This window comes from Antechinus flavipes, chromosome 4 (assembly GCF_016432865.1).
Source record: "Antechinus flavipes isolate AdamAnt ecotype Samford, QLD, Australia chromosome 4, AdamAnt_v2, whole genome shotgun sequence".
Lineage (NCBI taxonomy): Eukaryota > Metazoa > Chordata > Mammalia > Dasyuromorphia > Dasyuridae > Antechinus > Antechinus flavipes.
The window spans coordinates 73,571,393-73,577,860 of NC_067401.1; the positions used below are offsets into that span (position 1 = coordinate 73,571,393).

A 6,468-nucleotide genomic window follows, 5' to 3' on the forward strand; every position below is an offset into this window, starting at 1 on the left:
CAATCTATAAAAGGGCTAAGATAGGTACACAAATAATTATTGATCTGGATCATTTAAGAAGTAAAGGAAAAGAGAATGTTCATATCCCATGAATTACAATTTACTAATATCAAAACAAACTAGTGATGAAAGGACATAACAAGGATGTGTATATAAGATGGTCTCCAATAAAATGCCCCAGAGAGCTGACCTTGGTCTTGTACTATTTGTCACCTTTATCAATGACTTCGATAAGGATAAATATCGAATATTTATGACATTTTCTGATGACAAAAAACTGAGAGAAGTAATGTCCTGAATGATAAAATTAAGATCCAAAAGCCTTAAAGCAGTGAGCCAAAACTAATACAGTGAAATCTAATGGGGTTTTAAGAGTTTATTTAATAAAGTCTTGGGGGAGGGAAAGGGTCGGGAATTTTACAAGGAACAAAGATTTATTAAGCACCTAATTTATTGCACCTAATATATTCTGGATACTTCACTAAGCATTTTGCAAATATCTCATTTGCTCCTCCTAATCACTTTGGAAGAAAGGTGCAGTTATTATGCTTATTTTACAGAAGAAGAAAGAGCAAATTAGAGGTTAAATGACTTGCCCAGCTAATAAACATCTGAAGCTGACTTTGAATTCAAGTCTTCCTGACTTCAAACCCAGTGGTCTATCCACTAAATTTCCTACCTGATTGGAGAGGTATGACTACACAAGTTTCTCTGAATAAGATCTAGTTATTTTAGTGATGCCATATGACAGCCTAAAATGCTAATGTGATCTTAGACTTCATTAAGAGAGGAAAAATGTTCAGGAATAAGGAGATGATAATCCCATTGAACTTTTTCCTGATCATCATTGTTGTATGTCTTTCATTCTCAAAGATGATCATGACTTCAGCAAAGTCATGCTATGACATGCAAGTAAATTCGATTTGAAGGAGGGAGGGTTGTGCAAGCTCATCAGCCTCACTTTCTCCTCTGGAACTATCTAAAACCAGTCCTGGTCTGATCCCATGTGAAGGATTGTGTTCAGTTCTGGAAACCACCCATTAGGAAGGTCATTGTTAACTTTAATGTCGAGAATGTCAAGACATTAATACATTGTTGGTGGAGTTGTGAACTGATGCATCTATTCTGGAGAGCAAGTTAGAACTATGCCCAAAGGGCTATAAAATTCTGCATACCCTTTGATCCAGCATTTTCTCTATTGGTCCTGTATCCCAAAAAGATCATAAAAAAGGGGAAAAAAAACTTACATATGCAACAAGATTTATGACAGCCCTTTTTGTAGTGTCAGGGAACTGGAAACTGAATAGATGCCCATCAGTTGGGGAATGGCTGAGAAGTTATGGTATATGAATGTTATGGAATAGTATTGTTTTATAAAAAAAACAACCAGCAGGATGATTTCAGAAAGGCCTGGAAAGACATCTACTGATGCTGAGTGAAGTGAGTAGAACCAAGAAAACATTGTATACAGCAACAACAAAATTATGTGATGACCAATTGTGATGGATATGGCTCTTTTCAACACTGACATGACCCAAAGCAATTCCAACAGACTTGTGATGAAAAGAGCCATTCTCATCCAGAGAGAGGATTATGGAGACTGAAAGTGGATCACAGCAAAGTATTTTCACCTTTTTGTTATTGTTGTTGTTTGTTTACTTGGTTGTTTTTTCTTTCTCATCCTACCCCCTTTTGATCTGATTGTTCTTATGCAGCATGATAAATGTGGAAATATGTTCAGAAGAATTGCACATGTTTAATCAATATTATATGCTGTCTAGGGTAGGAAGGAGGGTGAAAAATTTGGAACCCAAGATTTTGCAAGAGTGAATATTTAAAACTATATTTCCATGAATTTTGAAAAATAAAAAGCTATTTAAAAAAAAAAGTGTCAAGAATGGGATACTATGAAATGCTATATTGAACCAAGCAAGAAAACAATAAGCATTTATTAAGCACCTACCTATTTAATAATCTCATTAAAAAAAAGTTAATCTGACTTGGCCAGTTTTTTTTTTTTTTCTTTTGCTGAGGCAATTGGGGTCAAGTGATTTGCCCAGGGTCACACAGCTAGGAAGTGTTAAGTGTCTGAGGTCAAATTTGAACTCAGGTCCTTCTGACTTTAGAGCTAGTACTCTGTCTACTGTGCCATCTAGCTGCCCCAACATGGCTAGTTTTTTAATGAAATCTTGCTACTTTTTTGATCTATTATCAAGATATTATGTCATCTTTTTAAATCATCCATTCTAGAATTTTCCTAGGAATAGAAATCAAACTCATTTGTCTATAGTTTGTAGACCCTCTCTTCCATTCTCTTCTGTGGGAAAGATAAACTGTAAATATACATACCTACATACATGTGTACACATTTGTGTGTTTGTGTCTGTAAGACGGAAACACCAATTATTGAGGGACAACTGGAGTACTTTCCATATTTGGCTAAGTTGATCAGCCATGTTGCCATGATTCTTCAGGATGTCCTCCACCATATCCCTTGCCAGCTATCTTATTCTTCCCCACTGCTACCCCTTTCAGCTTCCTTTTATGAGTTGTCTTTCCCCACTAGAATGTAAGCTCCTTGAGGGCAGAGCCTGCCTTTTTTTCTGCTTGCATTTTTATTCCCCAAATTTGGCATAGTGTCTGATACATAGTAAGAGCTTAATAAATACTTGTTTACTTGACTTGAAGAAGCAAAGACAAACAAAAAACAGTTCTTTTCAAAGAACTTATATTCTAATGAAGGAAATAATGCAGATGGGAAAAATATAAAACAGTCTAAGGAAGAAGGGGAGAGTACTAAAATCTAGAAAGATCAAAAAAAGTTTCATGAAGGAGGTTTGCTTCAGTCAATGCTGAAGCTAATAATTCTGAGATAAAGATGAAATGGCTTTAGATTCTAGGACAAAGGTCTAAAGGTAGGAGATGAGATACTGACCTGGTTTGGCTGGAATGTAGAATGTGAGAAGGGTAATGACATGAAATGAGTCTGGAAAAGTCATCTGAAATCAAGACTGTCAGAGTTCAATAATCAGAGTTGGATTGCGCATTCTAGTCAAGGTATGTAAGGTTTTGAAATTTAAAGCATCCTGATAATCATGGAATGCCTCCCTGGCTTCTCTTATCTTAAAAAAAACAAAAACAAAAAACATCTAATTTATTTCTTGATCTGTTAGAATATGTGTTTCTTCCAGTGGACACATGAAATCTCAATTCCTCTGTTTCCCAGACTTGAGGATTATCATCTTTCCTTCTATTTGCTCATAGAAGGGTTATCCCTTCTTTCATTGAAGCTAATCCCCCAACCTTCACTCTTGATCCCATTCCATCTCACCTCCTTCAAAGTCCCTTCTCTCTTGAGCTGACTTTCTCCCTCACCCCTGGTGCCTTTTCTTCTAGCTATAAACACATTCAGATGTACCCAGTCTTCAAAAAAAAGCAAAATGAAAAACCTCTTGTCCTTTTTAGCCCATAGAACTAGCATCTCATCTCTCTTCCCCTTTTCAGGACTGAGCTCAATGAAAAAGTTTTTACTTTTAGTGTGTTCTTGCCCCAGCTTTTTCACCTTCTTGGGGAAAGTTTGGATGATTGGATTTAATATTTGAGGGAAAGTTGACAGTTTAACATTCTATTAGCTTACATCATCAGGATCCATAAGGAGCTTATTTTTTTGGAGCAGTCATTGTTCTCAAGGTGGAATATATACTTTTAAACTTGTTAAAAGATAAGCGATTTATTTTTCTAAATCAGCTTGATATATATCAACAGACACAAACCTGTTTGTATACAAGCAACCACTGAACTTAACTTAAAGAGATGTTTAAAATGTAAAATTGTAGATGCTTTAATGCCTTAACAGAATGCCAAAATAGTCCCAATTTTTGTTTAAATATTTATTCATTTACTCAGAAAGCATTTATCGGACACATATTTCATACAAGTTCCTTCCATTTCTACATCCATGACCCTATAATGGATCCTTGAGCACTATTCAGTCTGGAGATGCAGACACTTTCTTCATACTGGAGAAAGAAAGACAAAAGTTGAAGTCCCTGCTCTCAGAAAGCTTACATTCTACTGAGAAAAAAAGATATTTACACAGATAGGGAACTACAAGATATCTTGAGGAATGACAGATCACTAGATACTGAGATTTCCCATAAAAGGAAGAAGCTAAGCAGGATAACAAGGGTGGTAGACAATCAAGGAAAGTCTCAGAGGTAGTGTACCCCAGATATGGATGGAAAGGATTAAAAAGGTTCGTCCAACAACAACAAAAAAGTTATCCTGGCTGTATCACAGAGTGCTTGAAGGGCACTAATATGAACTATCTAGATAGAGGTTGGAGTCAGAGGGCCATTTTCTCAAGTACATTCAAGTCACTTTGATTCAAATTCTTGCTCTTATTATTATTCTGACCATATATAATAAGTCTGAATATAGAAGCCTGTGGAGCTCCAAAATTTCACTTTTGTCAGTCAATCATTTATTTGAAACAAAGAAGACCTGTTCTCAAAAAACAAAAAAAAAAAAAAAAAAAAAAAAAAAAACCAAAAAAAACAAAATAACCCAGTATGGTAAAGTCAGATTCCCTGTCATTTCCCAAAGGCTTATACTTATCTAACGAGTTGAAATTAACTTAATTCATATTTCCCCATTCAATTGACCTTCTTACTATCACTATGGGGTATTTTTTTTTTGTTCTGTTACATAAATGGTAAGTAAACTTTGGGGGCAGGAAGTTTGTCGGGGAACTTAAGCCCTCAATAAATATTGTTCATTTAGGAAAAGCTATCCTAAAGCCAGATGGGAATGGGGTCATTCTGAGAACCCAGCTTTTCTTCCCTGTCCCTTATCAGTGTTGTTGGCCACTAGTATAGGGTATTGGGAAAATCCTTTCTCAAGGGCCTCAGTTTCCTTATCTGAAAATCTAAGAGAGTGAACAAAATCATGGCTTCTTAACCTGGTTGGCGATAAACTTGTTTTTAAAAACCTATATTTTGATCATCTTATTTCAATATAACTTGCCTTCTTTGTCATCCATTACTTTTATTTTATGCCTTTAAAAAAACATGATTCTGAGATGAGATTCTTGGGCTTCACCGGACTGCCAAGGTTTCAGGGCTCTGTGGATGACGTCAGTGATAATTTCTAAAATTCTTTAGATATAACTCATATAATCCTGGGCATCTGAATCCCCTGACATTTTTTTTTTAAAGGTTGACTAAGACATACTTGGGAAAGGGCAGAAGCACCTTATCCCCTGTTGAAGGGGGGACGGGGGACAGGGCAGTCATACAGCTGAGTCCAGCTTGCCCATCATTCTCTTCTTGGCTTGCTTGCTAATCCTGGGCACCAGCACGGACATCCCCCTGTCTCCTTTAGCAACCCTGGATTTCTTTTCTTTCTCAGAAAGACAATTCCCCAGGGTCTAAGAAAAGGGGAGGCTAGAGGCACCTGTGCAAACCTTTGGCAGCCTACACCAAGGGTTTGTTGTCACAAGAATAGAATTAAAATGAAAGCTGTCCTATTTACTACTTGTTGACCTGAGGAGTCACATCCCTCTGGGACTCAGTTTGCTCATCTGTAAAATGAGAAGAGGGAGAGAAGGAAGTGTAGGTTGGTTCTGTGTTTGTAATTTCTGCGCCTCCGTTCGCCCAATAAAAAAGTCTGCCCCGTAAAACGGGGTGGGGTGTAGATTGAATTTATGATTGTTCTCTCTAGGCATCAGTTTGCTAATCCGTAAACAAGGGAGTCATAGACTGGACGTGCTTGTGGCCTCTATAGGTCTCAGTCTGCTCATCTGTAAAGTGGAGGAAGGGGGAATGTAGACTGGTCTCGGGGTGTGATCTCGCTAGGTTTTGGTTTGTTCAACTGTGGAATAGGGGGCTCGGGGTCGGTCCGGATTCGGGCTACATGGGGAAGGGAAGAAGGGGGAAGAAGTAACGCCTAGACGGAGGCTCCTCCTTTCTTGCTCCGCCTCTGGGCCAGGCTGATGGCGCGCAGGCCAGAGCCACGAAGGCCGAGCGCAGCGTGGGCAGCAAGCGTGGACCTGCGAGAGGGCTGCGAGGTGCTGGGAGCGAAGAGGAAATAATCCAAAAAGGGAGGGAAAAAAAAAAAAAAAGGAACTTGCGACTCCGCCGGGACTCGAACCCGGAACCTTTGAATCCCTTCAGCCTCTAGAAGTCCAATGCGCTATCCATTGCGCCACGGAGCCACCTGTTGGACTCGCTGCGCAGCTGACACATAAAGCCAGAGGCAAGGGCCCCGCGCCCGCCCGCTGCTGCCCCTGCTACTGCCTCCGCCGCCATTTGGCATCTCGGCCCAACACTAGCCTCCGGCTGCCTGGCGGACCTGCGAGCAGATAGTCTTTGCCCAGCCTCACTCGGAGCCTCATCATCCGGGGAGCCCCCTAGAATCCCCGCGAACCCCTAGCCCGCGACAGCTCCCGCGCCCCGCCCCCCTCCTCCG

At 39.5% G+C, this 6,468-nt stretch overlaps 1 non-coding gene across 1 annotated transcript; it reads right to left on the reverse strand.

The window, feature by feature from the left end:
• Nucleotides 1-6,129: 6,129 nt before the first annotated feature.
• Nucleotides 6,130-6,214, reverse strand: TRNAR-UCU (transfer RNA arginine (anticodon UCU)). Its single transcript is given in 2 exon segments — nucleotides 6,130-6,165; nucleotides 6,178-6,214. It is a non-coding gene; the product is annotated as a tRNA-Arg (tRNA).
• Nucleotides 6,215-6,468: the final 254 nt, after the last annotated feature.